The following is a 24535-nucleotide window of genomic DNA, read 5'->3' on the forward strand; positions in this document are numbered from 1 at the left end:
GCATTAGCCATCTGAGAGGCCTGTGGTCAGTAGTTTGAAACAAGGAAATGAGAGCCAACCATGTATGGCCTCAGCTTCTCCAGGGACCAGACCACAGCAAAGGCTTCCCTCTCAATGCCACTCCAACACTGGTAACAGGGAGTTAACCTCCTGGTAACGAAAGCAATAGGCTGGTCATGGCTATCATCATTGATTTACGACAGGACTTCTACTATCCCATGTTCAGAGGCATCTATCTGAACAATGAACTGCTTAAAGCAATCTGGAGCTTTCAGAACAGGAGCAGAGCACATTGCTTCTTTCAGGGTGTGTCAAATGTCTTGACAGTTTACCTTTTTAGGCATCTTTTTGGATGTAAGTTATGTGAGGGGTGCCACAATGGTGCCATAGCCCTTCACAAATGTTCTGTAATATTCAGTCAAGCCAAGGAATGCCCCGACTTGGGTCTGGGATGTTGGAGCCTCCCAGTCCAGCATAGTCTGGATCTTAAGGTGTCCCACGTATACAACTTGGTCCTGCCGTATATGGCACTTGCATGCCATGATCATGAGGGCTGCCTTTTTGAGAGCCTCAATTACCTTTCTGAAGTGGATCAGGTGATCCTGCCAGGTAGAGATGAATTGTTCACCAACCTCTGAAAGGTGGCAGTGGCATTCTTCACACCAAAGGGCAAATTGGTTAAAGGCCTGCCTGCAGTCAGTTTGCTGTTGGTCACAGAGGGTGTCTGAAAAGGCAACTTCTTCAACTGAACCGTCACTGGGATTGTTGGAGAGGAGACCAAGGAGAGGCTCACTCAATTTCCTCTCCCTGCTCTGTGGCCATGAGCAAGGTCACATCAGTTGTCATGGTAGGGTTTCAAGCAGTTAACATGGACCACCCTCTTGGGATTCCTACAACTGGCAAAGTCCAGCAGCTAGGTGACTTCCCCTTTTCCCTCTAGGACGCGGTAGGGTCCACGCCACTTGTCTTGGAGGACCATTGGGGGCAGAGGCTCCAATACCCATACCTACTGCCCTGGTTGGTAAACAACTAGTGCAGTTTTTTGGTTAAACTAGATGTAAGGAAATGCCTCCTTGGCATGGTTACCCCCTGACTTTTTGCCTTTGCTGATGCTATGTTTTGAATTGAAAGTGTGCTGAGGTCTGCTAACCAGGCCCCAGCACCAGTGTTCTTTCCCTAACCTGTACTTTTGATTCCACAATTGGCACACCCTGGCATCCAGATAAGTCCCTTGTAACTGGTACCTCTGGTACCAAGGGCCCTGATGCCAGGGAAGGTCTCTAAGGGCTGCAGCATATATTATGCCACCCTAGAGACCCCTCACTCAGCACAGACACCCTGCTTACCAGCTTGTGTGTGCTAGTGAGAACAAAATGAGTAAGTCGACATGGCACTCCCCTCAGGGTGCCATGCCAGCCTCTCACTGCCTATGCAGTATAGGTAAGACACCCCTCTAGCAGGCCTTACAGCCCTAAGGCAGGGTGCACTATACCATAGGTTAGGGTACCAGTGCATGAGCACTGTGCCCCTACAGTGTCTAAGCAAAACCTTAGACATTGTAAGTGCAGGGTAGCCATAAGAGTATATGGTCTGGGAGTCTGTTTTACACGAACTCCACAGCACCATAATGGCTACACTGAAAACTGGGAAGTTTGGTATCAAACTTCTCAGCACAATAAATGCACACTGATGCCAGTGTACATTTTATTGTAAAATACACCACAGAGGGCACCTTAGAGGTGCCCCCTGAAACTTAACCGACTATCTGTGTAGGCTGACTGGTTCCAGCAGCCTGCCACACTAGAGACATGTTGCTGGCCCCATGGGGAGAGTGCCTTTGTCACTCTGAGGCCAGTAACAAAGCCTGCACTGGGTGGAGATGCTAACACCTCCCCCAGGCAGGAGCTGTAACACCTGGCGGTGAGCCTCAAAGGCTCACCCCTTTGTCACAGCACCGCAGGACACTCCAGCTTAGTGGAGTTGCCCGCCCCCCTCCGGCCACGGCCCCCACTTTTGGCGGCAAGGCTGGAGGAAACAAAGAAAGCATGAAGGAGGAGTCACTGGCCAGTCAGGACAGCCCCTAAGGTGTCCTGAGCTGAAGTGACTAACTTTCAGAAATCCTCCATCTTGCAGATGGAGGATTCCCCCAATAGGATTAGGGATGTGACCCCCTCCCCTTGGGAGGAGGCACAAAGAGGGTGTACTCACCCTCAGGGCTAGTAGCCATTGGCTACTAACCCCCCAGACCTAAACCCGCCCTTAAATTTAGTATTTAAGGGCTCTCCCTGAACCTAGAAACTAGATTCCTGCGACTACAAGAAGAAGGACTGCTGAGCTGACAAACCCCTGCAGAGGAAGAACAGAAGACACCAACTGCCTTGGCCCCAGACTTACTGGCCTGTCTCCTGCCTTCCAAAGAAACCTGCTCCAGCGACGCTTTCCAAGGGACCAGCGACCTCTGAATCCTCTGAGGACTGCCCTGCTTCGAAAAAGACAAGAAACTCCTGAGGACAGCGGCACTGCTCCAAAAGAACTGCAACTTTGTTACAAGGAGCAGATTTAAAGACCCCTGCAACTCCCCGCAAGAAGCGTGAGACTTGCAACACTGCACCCGGCGACCCCGACTCGACTGGTGGAGAACAACCAACTCAGGGAGGACCCTCCGGCGACTCTACGACTGTGAGTAACCAAAGTTGTCCCCCCTGAGCCCCCACAGCGACGCCTGCAGAGGGAATCCCCAGGCTCCCATTGACCGCGACTGTCTGAACTCCATTTCCCGACGGCTGGAAAAGACCCTGCACCCGCAGCCCCCAGCCCCTAAAGAAACGGAACTTCTGTGCAGGAGTGACCCCCAGGAGGCCCTCTCCCTTGCCCAGGTGGTGGCTAACCCGAGGAGCCCCCCCCTTGCCTGCCTGCACCGCTGAAGAGACCCCTTGGTCTCCCATTGAAAACCGAAGGAAACCCGACGCGTGTTTGCACACTGCACCCGGCCGCCCCCGCGCTGCTGAGGGTGTACTTTCTGTGCTACTTTGTGTCCCCCCCCGGTGCCCTACAAAACCCCCCTGGTCTGCCCTCCGAAGACGCGGGTACTTACCTGCTGGCAGACTGGAACCGGGGCACCCCCCTCTCTCCATTATAGCCTATGTGTTTTGGGCACCTCTTTGACCTTTGCACCTGACCGGCCCTGAGCTGCTGGTGTGATAACTTTGGGGTTGCTCTGAACCCCCAACGGTGGGCTACCTTGGACCAAAAACTCAAACCTGTAAGTGACTTACTTACCTGTGAAAAGTAACAATAACTTACCTCCCCCAGGAACTGTGAAAATTGCACTAAGTGTCCACTTTTAAAACAGCTTATTGTGTTTTATGTGAAAAGTATACATGCTAAAGTAATGATTCAAAGTTCCTAGAGTACTTACCTGCAATACCTTTCAAATGAGATATTACATGTAAAATTTGAACCTGTGGTTCTTAAAATAAACTAAGAAAATATATTTTTCTATAACAAAACCTATTGGCTGGATTTGTCTCTGAGTGTGTGTACCTCATTTATTGTCTATGTGTATGTATAACAAATGCTTAACACTACTCCTTGGATAAGCCTACTGCTCGACCACACTACCACAAAATAGAGCATTAATATTATCTCTTTTTACCACTATTTTACCTCTAAGGGGAACCCTTGGACTCTGTGCATGCTATTCCTTACTTTGAAATAGCACATACAGAGCCAACTTCCTACATTGGTGGATCAGCGGTGGGGTACAAGACTTTGCATTTGCTGGACTACTCAGCCAATACCCGATCACACGACAAATTCCAAAATTGTCATTAGAAATTGATTTTTGCAATTTGAAAAGTTTTCTAAATTCTTTAAAGTCCTGCTAGGGCCTTGTGTTAGTCCCTGTTAGCATTTCTTTTAGAGTTTAAAAGTTTGTAAAAGTTTGAATTAGATTCTAGAACTAGTTTTAGATTCTTAAAAGCATTCCAACTTTTAGAAGAATAATGTCTAGTACAGAGATGAATGTGGTGGAACTCGACACCACACCTTACCTCCATCTCCAGATGAAAGAGCTAAGGTCACTCTGTAACATAAGAAAAATAACAATGGGCTCCAGACCTACCAAAGTACAGCTCCAGGAGCTGTTGGCAGAGTATGATAGAGCCAACCCCTCTGTGGATAACACAGAGGAGGATGATAGTGAACTGGAGGAAGAATCCCCTCCACCAGTCCTATCTAGGGAGAACAGGGCTTCTCAAGCCCTGACTCCAAAAATAATAGTCAGTCAGAGATGCTGGCTCCCTCACAGGAGGGTCCAGCCTCTCTGAAATCACTGAGGATAACTCCAGTGAAGAGGACATCCAGTTAGCCAGGATGGCCAAAAGATTGGCTTTGGAAAAACAGATCCTAGCCATAGAAAGGGAAAGACAAGAGATGGGCCTAGGACCCATCAATGGTGGCAGCAACATAAATAGGGTCAGAGATTCTCCTGACATGTTGAAAATCCCCAAAGGGATTGTAAAAATTATGAAGATGGTGATGACATCACCAAATGGTTCACAGCTTTTGAGAGGGCTTGTGAAACCAGGAAAGTGAACAAATCTCACTGGGGTGCTCTCCTTTGGGAAATGTTCACAGGAAAGTGTAGGGATAGACTCCTCACACTCTCTAAAAAAGATGCAGAATCTTATGACCTCATGAAGGGTACCCTGATTGAGGGCTTTGGATTCTCCACTAAGGAGTATAGGGTCAGATTCAGGGGGGCTCAAAAATCCTCGAGCCAGACCTGGGTTGACTTTGTAGACTACTCAGTAAAAACACTAGATGGTTGGATTCAAGGCAATGGTGTAAATGATTATGATGGGTTGTACAATTTGTGAAAGAACACCTATTAAGTAATTGTTTCAATGATAAACTGCATCAGCATCTGGTGGACCTAGGACCAATTTCTCCCCAAGAATTGGGAAAGAAGGCGGACCATTGGGTCAAGACTAGGGTGTCCAAAACTTCCACAGGGGGTGACCAAAAGAAAGGGGTCACAAAACCTCCCCAGGGGAAAGGTGGCGAGACAGCCAAAAACAAAGATAGTAAAGAGTCTTCTACAGGCCCCCAAAAACCTGCACAGGAGGGTGGGCCCAGAGCCTCTTCACAAAACAATTCTGGGTACAAGGGTAAAAACTTTGATCCCAAAAAGGCCTGGTGTCGTAACTGTAGTCAGTCTGGACACCAAACTGGAGACAAGGCCTGTCCCAAGAAAGATACCACTTCTAACTCCCATCCAGCTAAAACTGGAATGGCCAGTCTCCAAGTGGGATCAACAGTGTGCCCAGAGCAAATCAGTCACACTGAAGCTACATTAGTCTCTGAGGGTGGGGTGGATTTAGCCACACTGGCTGCCTGGCCCCCTAACATGCAAAAATACAGGCAGCAGCTCTTAATTAATGGGACAAGTGTAGAGGGCCTGAGGGATACAGGTGCCAGTGTCACTATGGTGACAGAGAAACTGGTTTCCCCTGGCCAATACCTGACTGGACAAACCTATCCAGTCACCAATGCTGACAATCAGACTAAAGTACATCCCATGGCAATGGTAACTTTAGAGTGGGGAGGGGTCAATGGCCTGAAACAGGTGGTGGTCTCCTCAAATATCCCAGTAGACTGTTTGCTTGGAAACGACCTGGAGTCCTCAGCATGGGCGGAGGTAGAACTGAAAACCCATGCAGCCATGCTGGGTATCCCTGAACTGGTGTGTGTCAAGACTAGGGCACAGTGCAAGGCACAGGGTGAAAAAGTAGAGCTGGAGTCTGGAAAAATGGCCCAGCCTACCAAGAGAAAAGGAAAGTCAGCTGGGAAACCAGCTGCAACACAACACCAAAAAGAGAACCTCTCTTCTCAGGAAGAAGTTCTGCCCTCTGAGGGAACTGAGCCTATGGAGCTGGAACCTTATCAGGTTGAGCTCTTGGGCCCAGGGGGACCCTCAAGGGAAGAGTTGTGTAAGGGACAAGAAACCTGTCCCTCTCTTGAAGGCCTTAGGCAGCAAGCTGCTGAAGAGTCCAAGGGCAAGAAAAATGGAACACATAGGGTCTATTGGGAAGATGGACTCCTGTACACTGAGGCAAGAGATCCCAAACCTGGTGCCACTAGGAGAGTGGTAGTGCCTCAGGGTTTCAGGGAGTTTATTCTGACCTTAGCCCATGATATTCCCCTTGCTGGGCATTTGGGACAAACCAAGACGTGGGAGAGGTTAGTCAACCACTTCTACTGGCCCAATTTGTCCCAGAAGGTTAAGGAGTTTTGCCTCTCCTGCCCCACCTGTCAATCCAGTGGTAAGACAGGTGGGCATCCAAAGGCCCCCCTCATTCCACTTCCAGTGGTGGGGGTCCCCTTTGAAAGAGTGGGTGTGGACATAGTTGGTCCACTAGAACCTCCCACAGCCTCAGGAAATATGTACATCCTAGTAGTAGTGGATCATGCTACTAGGTATCCTGAAGCTATTCCCCTTAGGTCGACTACTGCCCCTGCAGTAGCCAAGGCCCTCATTGGTATCTTTACCAGAGTGGGTTTCCCTAAGGAGGTGGTGTCTGACAGAGGTACCAACTTCATGTCAGCATACCTAAAACACATGTGGAATGAGTGTGGAGTGACTTACAAATTCACTACACCATATCATCCACAAACTAATGGCCTTGTTGAGAGATTCAACAAGACATTAAAGGGCATGATCATGGGGCTCCCAGAAAAACTCAAAAGGAGATGGGATGTCCTCCTGCCATGTCTGCTTTTCGCTTACAGAGAGGTGCCTCAGAAGGGAGTAGGATTCTCACCCTTTGAACTTCTGTTTGGCCACCCTGTAAGGGGACCACTTGCTCTTGTTAAAGAAGGCTGGGAGAGACCTCTTCATGAGCCTAAACAAGACATAGTGGACTATGTACTTGGCCTTCGCTCAAGGATGGCAGAGTACATGGAAAAGGCAAGTAAAAACCTTGAGGCCAGCCAACAACTCCAGAAGTTGTGGTATGACCAAAAGGCTGCACTGGTTGAATTTCAACCAGGGCAGAAAGTCTGGGTTCTGGAGCCTGTGGCTCCCAGGGCACTCCAGGACAAATGGAGTGGCCCTTACCCAGTACTAGAAAGGAAGAGTCAGGTCACCTACCTGGTGGACCTGGGCACAAGCAGGAGCCCCAAGAGGGTGATCCATGTGAACCGCCTTAAGCTCTTCCATGACATGGCTGATGTAAATCTGTTGATGGTAACAGATGAGGACCAGGAAGCTGAGAGTGAACCTCTCCCTGATCTCCTCTCATCAGACCCTAAAGATGGCTCAGTAGATGGAGTGATCTATTCAGACACCCTCTCTAGCCAACAGCAGTCTGACTGCAGAAAGGTCCTGCAGCAGTTTGCTGAACTCTTTTCCCTAACCCCGGGTCAGACACACCTGTGTACCCATGATGTGGACACAGGAGACAGCATGCCTGTCAAAAACAAAATATTTAGACAGTCTGACCAAGTTAAGGAAAGCATCAAGGTGGAAGTCCACAAGATGCTGGAATTGGGAGTAATTGAGTACTCTGACAGCCCCTGGGCTAGCCCAGTGGTCTTAGTCCCCAAACCTCACACCAAAGAAGGAAAGAGAGAGAAGAGGTTTTGTGTGGACTACAGAGGTCTCAACTCTGTCACCAAGACAGATGCTCATCCCATTCCTAGAGCTGATGAGCTAATAGACAAATTAGGGGCTGCCAAATTCTTAAGTACCTTTGACTTAACAGCAGGGTACTGGCAAATCAGAATGGCCCCTGGAGCAAAAGAAAAGACAGCATTCTCCACACCTGATGGGCATTATCAGTTCACTGTTATGCCCTTTGGTTTAAAGAATGCCCCTGCCACCTTCCAAAGGTTGGTGAATCAAGTCCTTGCTGGGTTGGAATCCTTTAGTGCAGCTTATCTTGATGATATTGCTGTCTTCAGCTCCACCTGGCAGGATCACCTGGTCCACCTGAAGAAGGTTTTGAAAGCCCTGCAATCTGCAGGCCTCTCTATCAAGGCATCCAAATGCCAGATAGGGCAGGGAACTGTGGTTTACTTGGGACACCTTGTAGGTGGAGGCCAAGTTCAGCCACTCCAACCCAAGATCCAGACTATTCTGGACTGGGTAGCTCCAAAAACCCAGACTCAAGTCAGGGCATTCCTTGGCTTGACTGGGTACTATAGGAGGTTTGTGAAGGGATATGGATCCATTGTGACAGCCCTCACAGAACTCACCTCCAAGAAAATGCCCAAGAAAGTAAACTGGACTGTAGAATGCCAACAGGCCTTTGACACCCTGAAGCAAGCTATGTGCACAGCACCAGTTCTAAAAGCTCCAGATTACTCCAAGCAATTCATTGTGCAAACAGATGCCTCTGAACATGGGATAGGGGCAGTTTTGTCCCAAACAAATGATGATGGCCTTGACCAGCCTGTTGCTTTCATTAGCAGGAGGTTACTCCCCAGGGAGCAGCGTTGGAGTGCCATTGAGAGGGAGGCCTTTGCTGTGGTTTGGTCCCTGAAGAAGCTGAGACCATACCTCTTTGGTACTCACTTCCTAGTTCAGACTGACCACAGACCTCTCAGATGGCTGATGCAAATGAAAGGTGAAAATCCAAAACTGTTGAGGTGGTCCATCTCCCTACAGGGAATGGACTTTATAGTGGAACACAGACCTGGGACTGCCCATGCCAATGCAGATGGCCTTTCCAGGTTCTTCCACTTAGACAATGAAGACTCTCTTGGGAAAGGTTAGTCTCATCCTCTTTCGTTTGGGGGGGGGGTTGTGTAAGGAAATGCCTCCTTGGCATGGTTACCCCCTGACTTTTTGCCTTTGCTGATGCTATGTTTTGAATTGAAAGTGTGCTGAGGTCTGCTAACCAGGCCCCAGCACCAGTGTTCTTTCCCTAACCTGTACTTTTGATTCCACAATTGGCACACCCTGGCATCCAGATAAGTCCCTTGTAACTGGTACCTCTGGTACCAAGGGCCCTGATGCCAGGGAAGGTCTCTAAGGGCTGCAGCATATATTATGCCACCCTAGAGACCCCTCACTCAGCACAGACACCCTGCTTACCAGCTTGTAGTGCTAGTGAGAACAAAATGAGTAAGTCGACATGGCACTCCCCTCAGGGTGCCATGCCAGCCTCTCACTGCCTATGCAGTATAGGTAAGACACCCCTCTAGCAGGCCTTACAGCCCTAAGGCAGGGTGCACTATACCATAGGTGAGGGTACCAGTGCATGAGCACTGTGCCCTTACAGTGTCTAAGCAAAACCTTAGACATTGTAAGTGCAGGGTAGCCATAAGAGTATATGGTCTGGGAGTCTGTTTTACACGAACTCCACAGCACCATAATGGCTACACTGAAAACTGGGAAGTTTGGTATCAAACTTCTCAGCACAATAAATGCACACTGATGCCAGTGTACATTTTATTGTAAAATACACCACAGAGGGCACCTTAGAGGTGCCCCCTGAAACTTAACCGACTATCTGTGTAGGCTGACTGGTTCCAGCAGCCTGCCACACTAGAGACATGTTGCTGGCCCCATGGGGAGAGTGCCTTTGTCACTCTGAGGCCAGTAACAAAGCCTGCACTGGGTGGAGATGCTAACACCTCCCCCAGGCAGGAGCTGTAACACCTGGCGGTGAGCCTCAAAGGCTCACCCCTTTGTCACAGCACCGCAGGACACTCCAGCTTAGTGGAGTTGCCCGCCCCCTCCGGCCACGGCCCCCACTTTTGGCGGCACCCTTGGGAGGAGGCACAAACACTTCCTACACTAGAGTTTCTGGAGCTCCTGGTTAGTCTCTAGGTTTTTCTTAGCTTTTTTCATGTACTCAGCCACCCTGGAACTAAGGCCAAGCACATAATCCACTAATTAGGCTCTCATAGGTCTCTCCCATCCCTCTTTCACAAGACAAAGTGGGCCCCTAACAGGACGCTGAAACCAAATTCAAATGGGGAAAAAACCCACTCTCTTCCGTGGCACTTCCCTGTAGGCAAAAAGCAGGCAATGGAGTAGGAAATCATAACTCCTGAGTTTTTCTGGGAGCCATACAATCATGCCTTTGAGTCTTGTTAACTCTCTCAACAAGACAATTGCACAGGGGATGATATGGGGTTGTTAACTTATAGGTCCCACCACACTCAACCAACATGTGCTTCAATAGCCAGACATTAATGTGGCTCCTCTGTGACACCACCTCCTCAGGAAAGCCCACTTTGGTAAAGATACCAATGAGGACCCTGGGTACTGCAGGGGCAGTAGTAGTCCTTATGGGAACTGCTTCAGGGTACCTAGTGGCATGATCCTCTACCAACAGTACAAATATGTTCCCTGATGCTGTTGGAGGATCAAGGGGTCCAACAATGTCAATACCAATCCTTTCAAAGGGAACTCCAAACAATGGAAGAGGAATTAAGGGGGCCCTTAGTTGTTCACCTGTCTTGCCACTGGCTTGACAGGTGACACATGAATTACAAAACTCCTTAACTTTCCAGAACATGCCTGGCCAATAGAAGTGGTTGACCAACCAACTATCTTTTTGTCTGGCCAAGATGCCCAGCTAAGGGGATGTCATGAGCCAATGTTAGGAGAAACTCTCTGTATTGCAGAGGCACTACCAATTTCCTGGTCACACCAAGCTTAAGCACTCCGGTCTCCGTATACAGAGCCCCCCCCCCCCCCCCCCCCAAAAGGTCCTGTGGGTACCACTAACATCACCTTTTTTCCTGTGCAGCAGCCTACTGTCTCAGACCTTCAAGAGTGGGCCAGGTTTGTTCTCCCTGGCTCAGATCTACCCTAGAGGGTCCCCCTGGTCATAGGAGCTCTGCCGTGTAAGGCCCAAGCTCCTGAGGCTCAGTTCTCTCTGCGGTTGCAAGGACTTCTCCCTGAGGAGAGAGATCCTGATCTGTGGAGAAGCTGGCCCCCCCAGTCTTCTTGCCTTTTCTCTTGGTAGGCTGGGTCAGTGGTCCAGGCTCCAGCTCTACTTTTTCACCCTGTGCTTTGCTCTCTGCTCTGGTTGATGCACACACCACAGAGAGATACCCAGCATAGTTGCATGGGTCTTTCTACCTCAGTCCAGGCTAAAGACTCCAGATCATTCCCTAGTAGACACTGGACATTTTGGAGTCCATTGGTTTTACAAGTGCCCAATTTGTCCCCACGCTAAGGCTGGGAAGAGTCTAGAGGCCCACTCTCCTGTGCAGGTTTTTGGGGGCCTTTAGAAGACTTTGTTTTGCCCTGTTTTGGCAACACTATTACCTTTGCGGGAGCTTTTTGGCTTCTTTCTTGTGGTTCCTAAGCCACCTCCTCCCCCCCCAACTCGTGGAAGTTTTGGTCACTCTTGTTTTGACCCACTGGTCTGCCTTCTTCCCCAATTCTTGAGGAGAAAGTGAAGCTATGTCTACTGGGACCTAGTGCAACTTTTCCTGAACACAAATTGCAATCTAACTAAAGGCAGCTTTTGGATTTGTATATTTGCCTATTGACCAAGTGGTATCAGCAAATGCAAAGTTGCAGACCTTCACCAGTGAAGGAAGCTGGCTCTCTACATGGTGCACTGAAATGAAGTACACCGTGCAGATAGTCCAATGGATCGCCAATCAGTATTGCAGAGGCAAAAGTAGACCGGTCTAATGCTTTATATGTGGTAGTGTGGATGAGCAGTTAGGCTTATCAAGGAGTCGCGCTAAGCATTTTTTGTACTCCGAGGGGCAATACACGAGACACACACAAAGAATAAAATTAGAGACCAAACTAGAAAAATAACATTTGCTTTTATATACGTTTTGAACCAAAGACCTTCGTTATAAGGTAAGCAGTTTTCAAATTAAACATTCTTTTCAGTTAAAAAAAAAAAAAATGGACAGAGCAATTTTTAGATTCTTCAATGTTAACCTATGGGGGGGAAGGAAGGCGTGGGAGAGACAAGAATTCAGTTTTGCAGGTAAGTACTCGACTTACAAATCATGGGTGCCCAACTTTAACCAATGGAGACTGGGGGAGAATGTAAATGCACTGCTCACGGGTGAGTAAAACAGTGTCACTGGTCAATCTCCTGGGGTGGGCGTAAGAACAAAGGGGGCCAAAGGGCAGCCCCAAACTTACACCCTCTGCTGCACATGGGCAGCCGGGTGCAGAGTGCCAACACAGCGCTGTGCGCCCCCGATGTTAACCAATGGAGAGTGACCAAAAGATGTGCCGCTCAGAGGTGAGTAAAGCGGTGTCAAGGGTTGATCTCCTGGGGTTGAGGCAAGCATCGGTGGGGGGCACAAGGCTGCACCAAACATACACCCTCAGCGGCACAGGGGCAGCCGGGTGCAGAGTGCCAAAGCAACGTTGGGCGCCCAATGCAAGTCAATGGAGGAGGTTGGTTTAGAGGAAGCCTAGAGGCTAAAAAGAAAACCCACAACTGCCAGGGTAAGCTCGCCAAGATCCAGGGGCTCCGGATGCAGGGGTGTAGGAAAGTGGCATCTTTCTAGCATGGTTACCCCCCACTTTTAGCTTGTTTGTCAGTGTGTTAGACTGCGTCTACTGGGATCCTGCTAATCAGGGCCCCAGTAGTTATGCCATCTCCCTTAAATTATGGTTGTAGGATACTGGTAATCCAGCATGTCATCCACAATTGGCACACTGGTGCCCCCTTATAAGTCCCTAGTGTATGGTACCTAGGTACCCAGGACATTGGGGTTGCAGGGGATCCCTATGGGCTGCAGCTTATCATTGGCCACCCAAAGGAAGCCCATGCAAAGGCTTCTACAGGACTGCCATTGCAGCCTGCGTGAAAAGGTGCATGCACCCTTTCACTGCCAGTTACACTGCACCAGGTCACTTATAAGCCACCCCTATAGCAGGCCCTCCAGCCCTGAGAGCACGGTGCAGACTACCTGTGTGTGAGGGCACCCCTGCACTAGCAGAGGTGCCCCCACGACCTCCAGGACTAGTTTCCCAGACTTTGTGAGTGCGGAGACACCATTTTATACATGTACTGGACGTAGATCACCACCTATGCCCAGCTACATAATGGTAACTCTGAACATAGACATGTTTGGTATCAAACATGTTGGAATCATACCCCAAGGCTTTGGTTGTGCGATTCCATGCACTCTGGGGTTCCTTCGAGGACCCCCAGTATTGCCATTCCATCCTTCTGAGGTTTTCCAGGCTGCCCCAGCTGCTGCCTCCTGTCAGACAGGTTTCTGCCCTCTTGTTGCTTGAGCAGCTCAAATCCAGGAGGGCAGAACAAAGGATTTCCTTTCGGAGAGGGGTGTTACACCCTCTCCCTTTGAAAATAGGTGTCACAGGCTTGGGAGGGGTAGCCTCCCCAAGCCACTGGAAATGTTTTGAAGGGCACATTTGGTGCCCTACGTGTATAGTCCAGTCTACACTGGTTCAGGGACGCCCAGTCCCTGCTCTGGCACGAAACCGGATAAAGGAAAGGGGAGTGACTACTCCCCTGTCCAGCACCACATTTGGTGCCCTACGTGTATAGTCCAGTCTACACTGGTTCAGGGACGCCCAGTCCCTGCTCTGGCACGAAACCGGATAAAGGAAAGGGGAGTGACTACTCCCCTGTCCAGCACCACCCCAGGGGTGGTGCCCAGAGCTCCTCCAGAGTGTTCCTGGGGTTTGCCATGTTGGATTCCAAGGTGGTGGGGCACTTTGGGAGCATCTGAGTGGCCAATGCCAGCAGGTGATGTCAGAGCCCTCCCCTGATAGGGGCTTACCTGTTTAGCTGACCACTCCTACTTTCAGGGCTATTTAGGGTCCCTCTCTTGGGCGATTCTTCAGATTCGGATTGCAAGACTCCAGCCGAAATCTTCTGCATCCTCCACTTCGACTTCTCACTGAAGAAACTGCATCTGGACCCTCCAGGAACTCTACAAACTGCAACAAAGAAGCAATACGACTTCTGCAATGTTGTATCTTCAGCTCCTGCCAGCAACTGCACCTGGTTCCAGGTTGTGCATCCTCAGAGGACAGCCAGTCTTCAGCCTGCACCAGAAGAACAAAGGAATCTCCCTTGAAGTGAAGGAGTCACTTCGGCAGCCACCTCTCCGCAACGAGACGTGGGTCCCCTCACCTGATGAGTTGCGTGGATCCAGCATCACTGGTGGTGGACGGAAGTGGTTCCAACAGTCCTGACGTCCTACTGTCCAACTTTAGTGGGGGTCAGAGCTTGCCCATGCAAGACAGTACCCCGTGCACCGCGTGTTTTGCAGTTGCCAAGGCTTGTTGGCATCCTTCCAAAAAGTTCTTCATGCACCGTGCAGCTCCGGCCCCCAGCACTCCATCCTGCGACGCACAGCCTCCTGCGTAGTTCTCAGGCGGCGTGGGATTCCTGTGTGTCATGCTGAGTGGGATGCCTTTTACACCTTCTTAGTCCCCGTGCTGTGGGACTCCTGTATGCGCTGCCTGGTCTTCTGAGAGCTCTGAGTTGCTGAGAGTCCCTTCACTCCCCATCCTGAGTAGACGCCACCAGGTCTCTCCTGGTCCAAGGCAGAGGCATTTTCCGGTAACCACAAGCTTTGCATGTGCCAAGGCTTGTTGGCGGAATCCAGCAACCAGACTGCAATCATCCATCCAGAGTGGGATGTCATCTGCACCAACCAGGAACCCACATCCGTCTTCTTTGGTGCAGTACTGACTGTTGTTCTTCACCAGTGGTTCTTCTTTTGCACCTTCATCTGGGTTAGCAGGGGCTCCTGTTCTTCCTGGACTCTTCTGTGCTTCTTGGACTTGGTCCCCTTCTTCCACAGGTCTTCAGGTCCAGGAATCCATTGTTGGTGTCTTGTAGTCTCTTCTGATTCTTGCAATATCTTCTTTCTCGTGTTCATGTGTGTTCTAGGAAAGTTACTGTGATTTACTCCTGGGCTCTGGGGTGGGTTCTATTACTTACCTTTGGTGTTTTCTTACACTCCCAGCGCCCCTCTACACACTTGCCTAGGTGGGAAACCGACTTTCGCATTTCACTATTTTAGTATATTGTTTGTGTTCCCACTAGGCCCATTTCTAACTGTTGTGATTTTCACTATTTGCACTGTTTTCTAACTGTTTTTACAGCTATTTCTGCACACTAGTGTATACATTTCTTACCTCCTAAGGGAGTGCAGTCTCTATGGTATTTGTGTCACCCAAATAAATACCTTTATTTTTGGTAACACTGAGTATTGTCTTTACTTGTGTATAAGTAACATGTAACTATAAGTGGTATTGCAGGAGCTTTGAATGTCTCCTAGTTAGACCTTGGCTGCTCTGCTACAGCTACCTCTAGAGAGGCTTCCTTCTAGACACTTCCTCCATTACACTAGCAAGGGATAACTGGACCTGGTATAAGGTGTAAGTACCATAGGTACCCACTACAAACCAAGCCAGCCTCCTACACGTCAGATAAGTTTTACGGAAATTGTTAAATAAAAAAGAAAATAAATAAAACATGTTTGTAAAGTAATGTTTGTAAAGAGTGTCCCATGGGTCTTTCCACTTACGATTCATTTCCACTATAAGGTTTGTATAGGTTAAGCGGGACCTGATGCATTTGATGACTAATTCACATAGTATCAGACTGTTACATCACATAACGCTGGAGATGAATCAAAACATCGGCAGCAGCAGTGGCTGTTTACACCAAGGAGGCATTGAATCCATAAAGGGATGGATCTTTATAGCAAATCTAAGGCACGTACAGGTCTGGGCGAGTGTAAAGTCTCAAAATAATTTACACCTGGCCAAGGAAGTCTTTCCCTGCTCTTCATATTAGCATAGGTCATACACAGTATAAAGCTATTAATTAAAGAACTCCCTTAATGTCTCAAGTGGACTATTCCCTCAGTAACAGTCAATCAGCAATTACAGCACGGAGGCACCACTACACACGAGGCGTGATTGAGATCTGGCTGAAATGACAATCGGAACCCCACAGACATTACTGGCGATGGAAACAAATCACACGAAATTCATGAAAAGCTACAATTGAATCTAATCAATCTATTTTAATTTGTTTAAGTTTTGGAACTCAACTCAGGTCCACATAAAAAAATACATCCATTATAGAGTTTTACAGAGGAGTTATTGCAAAAGCACTAAACAGTCTAGAAAAATCACAACATATGAAGTGCAAATGAGCATTTTACTGCGAGAATAGTTTTAATTCATTACAGTATTATAATGAGATTCTAAACATTTTAAAATCCCAGAAGGACAATAGGAAGGAAATCACAACATAAAATGCAAATGAGATGGATGGCTGCTCAAGAAAAATATACGCTCAACAACTAAGTGCAAAGCTTCGGATACACACAAAGAGGAATCTAAGGTCAAACATTTGGGAAAAAAATTAAACCTAACTACATGTAGAAATCTGCAATTCATTATAACTCAAAGTCAAGAAACCTGGTGCACAGAATCACATACGGTCAAAACCTATTTAAGAAACATTTTTAAAAGTTAACATTTTTCCACTGACTATTTCTAATGGGGGGGGGCAAATAAACAATGGAGACCCTCGACTGCTGAATGTATGTCACATTTTTAAAATATTGGTCTCACAAACTGGAAAAAAAAAAATCACGATTTAAGTCTTGAACCTCATTAAAAGCAACTTCACATATAGGGCCAGATCACGACTTTGGCGGGGGGGATTACTCCACCCCCAGTGTGACGGATGTCCCGCCCACTGTATTACAAGTTCCATAGGAATACGGAGTGCGGGATATTGGCCAGACTGGGGACGGAGTGACCCCCTCCACCGAGGTCGTGATCCGCCCAGAGCCTCTATGCTTCGGAACGCCTTCCCATACTATGGTAATCACCGGCAGAGGAACCAAGTTTAACCTTAACAGCAGGATAATTCTACGAACACCATGTAGGGTTTTCATGTGAGACAGGGTTGAGGATTTATACATAAACTACTTTCTACAACAATTTAATCCTCACATGATGTGTAATGAGCAAAATATCCCTTTTCATGCTCACTTTACAAAAAGATTTAATACTTTAAGAGATGTTTTAAAAATGGAGAACCCCCATTTTAAATTATCTCGAACATTTCCATTGCTTTTATAAAGAAGAAATAAAAATACAGCTCTCTCTCTCAATGTGGAAGATGGAATGCTTTAGAAAAGCCCTAACTGACTCCTTTCCACTTAAGGCTACAACTCCACTTCAAAACAGTCGCCAAGGAGAGCACAACTGTGGAGGGGACCCGAATTTGCCGCAGAACAAATGTGGAAGCCAAAGAATTCAAATTTTAGGCCAAATACTCCTCTCCACTATGTCGAAAACGGTCCAGTGTTGCATGTCCCTTCGCAGACGTAGCTCAAAGTTCTCAGAATTTTTCCTTGTAAACGGATCGGATATGTACAAAGCGCCCTTTTCTGCCGCTTTTGTACAACATAATAACAATCGTCTAAGTCTCTGCAGAGGCCTGAGAAAGTGCCTTTCTTTTACAGTGATATATATGACCCTTATTACTACAATTACTTGAGAAAACCCTCCCCAAGTAAGGGTAAAATCGCACCTCTTCCATACACTCTCCATAAAACCAATTAACATTTTGATTAGTTCTAGCCCCTTCTTTCTAAAAGTCAGGACTTTACTCTTTGAGAGGTTTACTTTGAAGAAGTGCTCCTCCAGTCTTCCAAAGCACCTTTGGAGTCCAACTGGAGTTAAATCCAACAGGACATCATCACTGACATATAAAAGACAACAACCATCCATGAATCCCCTCTTTGCCATGCCTACCCTGCAGATCAGGAACATAAAGCACAGAGCGTCGCCTCAAACCACTCTGCATGCCACTCTTCTACAAACCTTGGCTCCCACCCATTAGGACTCGAGTCCAAGTGGAAGAATGCAGGGATTCGTAGCACAATCAATCTTCTCCGCATCGTCCTCAGTCTACTCTATTGAAGGCCATGGAGAAATCAACAAATGCAGAGTACAAAGGCATACCCCTCAACTGAGGATACTTTTCTATGAGCGATTGCAAAGCTGCGATGTTATCAAGGGCTCCACAATTCTTTCGAAAACTGTCCTGCTCAACTGGAATGTGGTTATTTCCGAATACCCACTCTTCAAGATGAAGAATGCTTATGGCAAATAATTTGCAAGTCACATCCAAAAGAGTGACTTGCCTATAACTGGCAGGGGATGTTCTCAAACCCTTTTTCGTACAGGGGAATAAAAATGCTTCCCTTCCAGGAGGATGGAATATCAACCAAAGGCTAGCAATGCTGAAATAACGGGCTTAAGAAAGTAGCCCACAAGGAGACCTCCTGCCTTTTGTTATTGGGAATCGATCAGGACCCACGGTACAAGAGTATCTCAATATCCTTACTAGGGATGGGAAAATTACTGCTACATGGGTTACAAGCATGTAACTCCAAGATATACTGGGTACAATTGTTTTGCTATATTGGGATTGCCCGAGTGGTAACTCTGGAGTCACAATATTGTGTGATTAAGTCCAATATTTTCTTGGAATTTTAGAGGTAGCTGCTTCCCTGAAAGTAATCCACTTCACATACTCTTCCCTTCTACGCTCAGTTACTTTCAGTCTTCCTATCCCGTGCTTAAGGCAATACTTTTCACATGGTCTCAAAATTGTGAAAGATTTAAATTGCTGCATCAGAGGTTTATTTCCCGATTTACAATTTTATATGCCCAGCTAACCCTTATGGGTGGTGTGAATCTTTCCTTTACCTTTACTCCTGTATGCATGAAAGTACGATAGCTGCCATCAAGGGCGGTTGGGGGTTACTGGAACGCTGCAATTGAAGGATCAATGAGCTAATCACCCCAGATTCCTCACAACACTGAAACACGTCACAAAACATCATGCAGTTTTCAGATAGTGACTTACTTAGGAATGCTGCCTAAAAGGACTCCATCATGTCCCAAAAGCATTCATCTGTAATAAAACTCCACATGTATTGCAGTTACTAACCAACGTTTTATCCACATGAGAAACACTCGACAAACATTCAGTTGGAGCATGAATGTGTTAACGCAAAATGCCTTAATTAGAAATTATTAATAAATGTTTATGTATTTTGAATAATGACATTAGTAGAAAAAGCAGTAACGTAGAAAAAATAATGTGCACATTTGAAATTGTGACCTTGAAGAATGGCCATCAGTATTTATGAATTGTATTAAATGAGTGATTAACATATATGAATTATCAAAAATGTATTAGATTAATGTAGTAATATGTCATATTAAGAGTTATAACCTATGTTCTGCAATAATTGTAGGCCTTAACTTAGCGAGTGTCTTGGCCTAATATTGCCAGGCCTCATGCAGAAGCTGTATTTCTTATCGTTCAATGGAAAATGCTGACAAAATGAACTAACCGTGAACTGCTCATTGTTTAATAAAAATGCTAAACATCTAATGACTTAAAGCCTTGGAAGAAGTCAGAGGAAGGTATCACCTGTGAGACAGAAGCCAATAGCACCTACCCTCTGAGACGCAAGTACAAACCACTGCCGCGAGCAACTAACACTCTGCGAGCCGCAAGCAACACCTACCACAAGCAACTAGCAACTAACAACTACACCTGCGAGATGCAAGGAAGTAGCACCCACCCCTGCGAGACGCAAGCAACTGACACCCCTGCGAGACGCAAGCAACTGACACCCCTGCGAGACACCAGCAACTGACACCCCTGCGAGACACCAGCAACTGACACCCCTGCGAGACACCAGCAACTGACACCCCTGCGAGACACCAGCAACTGACACCCCTGCGAGACACCAGCAACTGACACCTGCAAGACACCAGCAACTGACACCTCCCCCTGCGAGATGCAAGCAACTGACACCTGCGAGACACCAGCAACTGACACCTCCCCCTGTAAGAAACTGACACCTCCCCCTGCAAGACGCATGCAACTGACACCTCCCCCTGCGAGACGCATGCAACTGACACCTCCCCCTGCGAGACGCATGCAACTGACACCTCCCCCTGCGAGACGCATGCAACTGACACCTCCCCCTGCGAGACGCATGCAACTGACACCTCCCCCGCGAGACGCATGCAACTGACACCTCCCCCGCGAGACGCATGCAACTGACACCTCCCCCGCGAGACGCATGCAACTGACACCTCCCCCTGCGAGACGCATGCAACTGACACCTCCCCCTGCGAGACGCATGCAACTGACACCTCCCCCGCGAGACGCATGCAACTGACACCTCCCCCGCGAGACGCATGCAACTGACACCTCCCCCGCGAGACGCATGCAACTGACACCTCCCCCGCGAGACGCATGCAACTGACACCTCCCCCGCGAGACGCATGCAACTGACACCTCTCCCTGCAAGACGCATGCAACTGACACCTGCGAGACACCAGCAAGTGACACCTCTCCCCGCGAGATGCATGCAACTGACACCTCCCCCGCGAGACGCATGCAACTGACACCTCCCCCCGCGAGACGCATGCAACTGACACCTCCCCCGCGAGACGCATGCAACTGACACCTCCCCCGCGAGACGCATGCAACTGACACCTCCCCCGTGAGACGCATGCAACTGACACCTCCCCCCGCGAGACGCATGCAACTGACACCTCCCCCCGCGAGACGCATGCAACTGACACCTCCCCCTGCGAGACGCATGCAACTGACACCTCCCCCGCGAGATGCATGCAACTGACACCTCCCCCTGCGAGACGCATGCAACTGACACCTCCCCCTGCGAGACGCATGCAACTGACACCTCCCCCTGCGAGACGCATGCAACTGACACCTCCCCCTGCAAGAGGCATGCAACTGACACCTCCCCAGCGAGACGCATGCAACTGACACCTCCCCAGCGAGACGCATGCACCTGACACCTCCCCCTGCAAGAGGCATGCAAATGACACCTCCCCAGCGAGACGCATGCAACTGACACCTCCCCCTGCAAGAGGCATGCAACTGACACCTCCCCCTGCAAGACGCATGCAACTGACACCTCCCCCTGCAAGACGCATGCAACTGACACCTCCCCCTGCAAGACGCATGCAACTGACACCTCCCCCTGCAAGACGCATGCAACTGACACCTCCCCCCGCAAGACGCATGCAACTGACACCTCCCCCCGCAAGATGCATGCAACTGACACCTCCCCCCGCAAGATGCATGCAACTGACACCTCCCCCCGCAAGATGCATGCAACTGACACCTCCCCCCGCAAGACGCATGCAACTGACACCTGCGAGACACCAGCAAGTGACACCTCTCCCCGCGAGACACATGCAACTGACACCTCCCCCGCGAGACGCATGCAACTGACACCTCCCCCCGCGAGACGCATGCAACTGACACCTCCCCCTGCGAGACGCATGCAACTGACACCTCCCCCTGCAAGACGCATGCAACTGACACCTCCCCCTGCAAGACGCATGCAACTGACACCTCCCCCTGCAAGACGCATGCAACTGACACCTCCCCCCGCAAGACGCATGCAACTGACACCTCCCCCCGCAAGACGCATGCAACTGACACCTCCCCCCGCAAGATGCATGCAACTGACACCTCCCCCCGCAAGATGCATGCAACTGACACCTCCCCCCGCAAGACGCATGCAACTGACACCTGCGAGACACCAGCAAGTGACACCTCTCCCCGCGAGACACATGCAACTGACACCTCCCCCGCGAGACGCATGCAACTGACACCTCCCCCCGCGAGACGCATGCAACTGACACCTGTGAGACACAAATAGTCTGCTTAGCAGGTGGTTAAATTCATACCTTATACCCACCCACCAATGTCCCCCACCTGATGCAGCTCCCCCCACCACTGCCCCCCCACCTGATGCAGCTCCCCCCACCACTGCCCCCCCACCTGATGCAGCCCCCCCCCACTGCCCCCCCACCTGATGCAGCCCCCCCCACCACCGCCCCCCCACCTGATGCAGCCCCCCCCACCTGATGCAGCCCCCCCACCACTGCCCCCCCACCTGATGCAGCTCCCCCCACCACTGCCCCCCCACCTGATGCAGCCCCCCCACCACCGCCCCCCCCACCTGATGCAGCCCCCCCCACCTGATGCAGCCCCCCCCCACCACTGCCCCCCCCACCTGATGCAGCCCCCTCAGCCACCGCCACCCCCCCCCGGTCACAGACAGCCACACCCCCCCCCTCACCGGCCGGGCTCGAGGTCCGTCTCGGCGGGGGCTCCGGTCTCTAACACCGTCCAGCACACCCGGGCCCCATCACAGCCCGCGGGCGCCGTCCATCCGGGTCACTGGGGGCTCGAGGGCGGCTCGCGAGCACCGTACGTCAGGGAAGCAGCGGCTCGCGCACACAGTACGTCGGGGCAGCAGCGGCTCGCGCACAGTACGTCCGGGTCCGGGCAGCGGCTCGCGCACAGCGTCTCTATGCAGCAGCTGCAGCCAAGGTTCTGCGTTCTGACAAACAGGAGAGGCCGAGCGCAGACACAGAGAGCGGACTGGTGACGTCAGGCTGACCCGAGGGGTACAAACACAGACGAAGGACCAGCGCCGAGGCGGCCGCAGGAGCTACAGACAGTGACGGTGACGCCTAGTTGCGGAGACACTCAGAGGCGTCACAAAACAGAAGTAGGACCAAGGCGTCAGGGGTCCCGGAAGCAACGGGCATGTAGTGACGTCCTCGCGTACACGCAGTGGCCCTGCTGTCTCCTGGGAGGTGTAGTCCTGATTTGCAGGCTTCCCAGAATGAACAATAACTAAGGCATCAAGAGTTTTGAACTGTGTGCGAGGAGCACAGGCGAAGACTATTAAGCATTCTCTTCTTCACTTCTAGTGTCGGAGCAGCTTGAAAGGAGATAACTTGTAAAGCACGTAATGAAAAGCCGTGAACCCCTCGTGACCGCAAGGGTCTCCCTAGCAACCACGGTCCAATCAGGAAGGGCCCCTGTGTGGCTCGCGCCCGTGTGGGCGCGTGGCGCTCCCTCCCCTTCCGGGGCGGCCGCGGCGTGAGGGATTCAGCTCCGGGTCAGGGCCGGAGGCGGGGGCCGCGCACTCGCTGCCTCACTGTTACTATCCCAGCAGGGTCGCTGCCGCAAGTGACCCGGCGCGCCTGGCCCCCTCGTCGGCATCAGCCATCCATGGCGGGACCGGAGGCTCAGATTGTGCTTCTCTTTCTTTACTACTCATAAACAGCAGCCTTCAATGAAGTACATTAACATACAGGGCATTTGGAGGTAGTTCTGTCTGAGGTAGGAGTGAGATGCACTCCTTGCACCATTTCTTCACGGCTGTGCAGCACGTAGTGCCAGTGGCAACGTTTAGGTTTGCGCAAGCACGCACGCTGGTCTTTCGCTGCATTGGCAGCAGCCCCGACATTCTGGACACAGGGCATTTGAGCCCCTTTGGGTTGGCCAGCTGACCAGGGGGTCCTGGTGGTTTGTAGGGCGCCAGGCCCCATTGTGTATTTGTGGTGCTAGGAAATGTATTTCTGGTAGTTTGATTTTCAGACCCTGTTCTGGCTACCTCTAAACTGTGTTTTATGATTTTGAGGTTCTGGCATACTTTGGGTCATGCTAGTGAAATTATGTTCCACCCTGTGCTTTTTGCCCATAATGATGCCGATACTTAGGAGATAAGTATCTAATATTAGACTGTTGAGATTTGGGGCGTACAATGTCTTTGATACCTATTGTGATGCTGTGCTTTATGTGGTTTATATCTCAGGATGATAAGTACAGTGATTTTCCTCTTACTCCACTCCATCTTCAGTCCTACCTTGTTGAATCAGCCCTGTTCTGAAGTAACAACCTATCCCTAATCGCCTCACTTTCCTGTCTCCACAATAACTCAGGTTCCTTCACCCGATGTCTGGATTACGTGCCCCCTTCTTGCCCTCATACCTCTCCTCACCACCACCGTCCTAGTAACACCCTTCCCTTATCCCCACCACCCTCCTCCTCCACAATTTCCCAACATGGCCACCGCTCGAATTAAGTCTGGAATTAATTGCTACAAAATCATCTACCCTTCTAACCTGACTAAAGCTGCAGCAAAACGTTTCAAACATAACACCATTGAATATTTCCCCGATTCCCTTTTTGTCGATCAGTTTTACAATGGTCGATATGGGGGGCTCAAAAATGATCTAATTTTTTTCACGCACGACATACCCTCTTGGTCTACCAGCTTTTACAATTCCTTTAACGTCACCTCCTCCTCCTCTATCCCCCATGGGAAACAGCTAAAAATGTCCCCCTCTGCGTGTTTTAACGGCTCCCTCACTATCTCACTCTATAACAACGGTACTGTTATGATCCAAGCCAAAGACACCTGTCTCTCTCTCTTTGACCGCCTCTTCCCTTCCCTACTCCCCTCCCCTGCTACCGGACTATCCCTTGACTCTCCATCTAGCTCCACCAATTACTCCCTTTCTCCTCCCCTGACCCCCCCACTCTCCAACAGGCTGCACCCTGGGGAGGCACAGGTTGACCCTCTTCTCTCCCCTCGGACCTCCCCTCGCATTCTTCCCCCCTCACAGTTTGCCCCTCCCCTCTTCACTTCAGCC

General features: G+C 49.8%; 1 protein-coding gene across 5 annotated transcripts in view; it reads right to left on the reverse strand.

Moving 5' to 3' along the window:
* FAM13B (family with sequence similarity 13 member B) overlaps positions 1 to 22625 on the reverse strand; it is a 387820-nt gene extending 365195 nt beyond the window's left edge. For 3 of the 5 annotated variants that reach the window (XM_069212171.1, XM_069212174.1, XM_069212173.1), the window contains exon 1: positions 22165 to 22457. The gene's annotated coding sequence lies outside the window, so the exon portion shown is untranslated. Of the gene's footprint in view, positions 1 to 22164 lie in introns of all 5 variants that reach the window. The other 2 variants (XM_069212170.1, XM_069212172.1) reach the window with 1 other exon arrangement.
* Positions 22626 to 24535: the final 1910 nt, after the last annotated feature.

This window comes from Pleurodeles waltl, chromosome 10 (genome assembly GCF_031143425.1).
Source record: "Pleurodeles waltl isolate 20211129_DDA chromosome 10, aPleWal1.hap1.20221129, whole genome shotgun sequence".
Classification (NCBI taxonomy): domain Eukaryota; kingdom Metazoa; phylum Chordata; class Amphibia; order Caudata; family Salamandridae; genus Pleurodeles; species Pleurodeles waltl.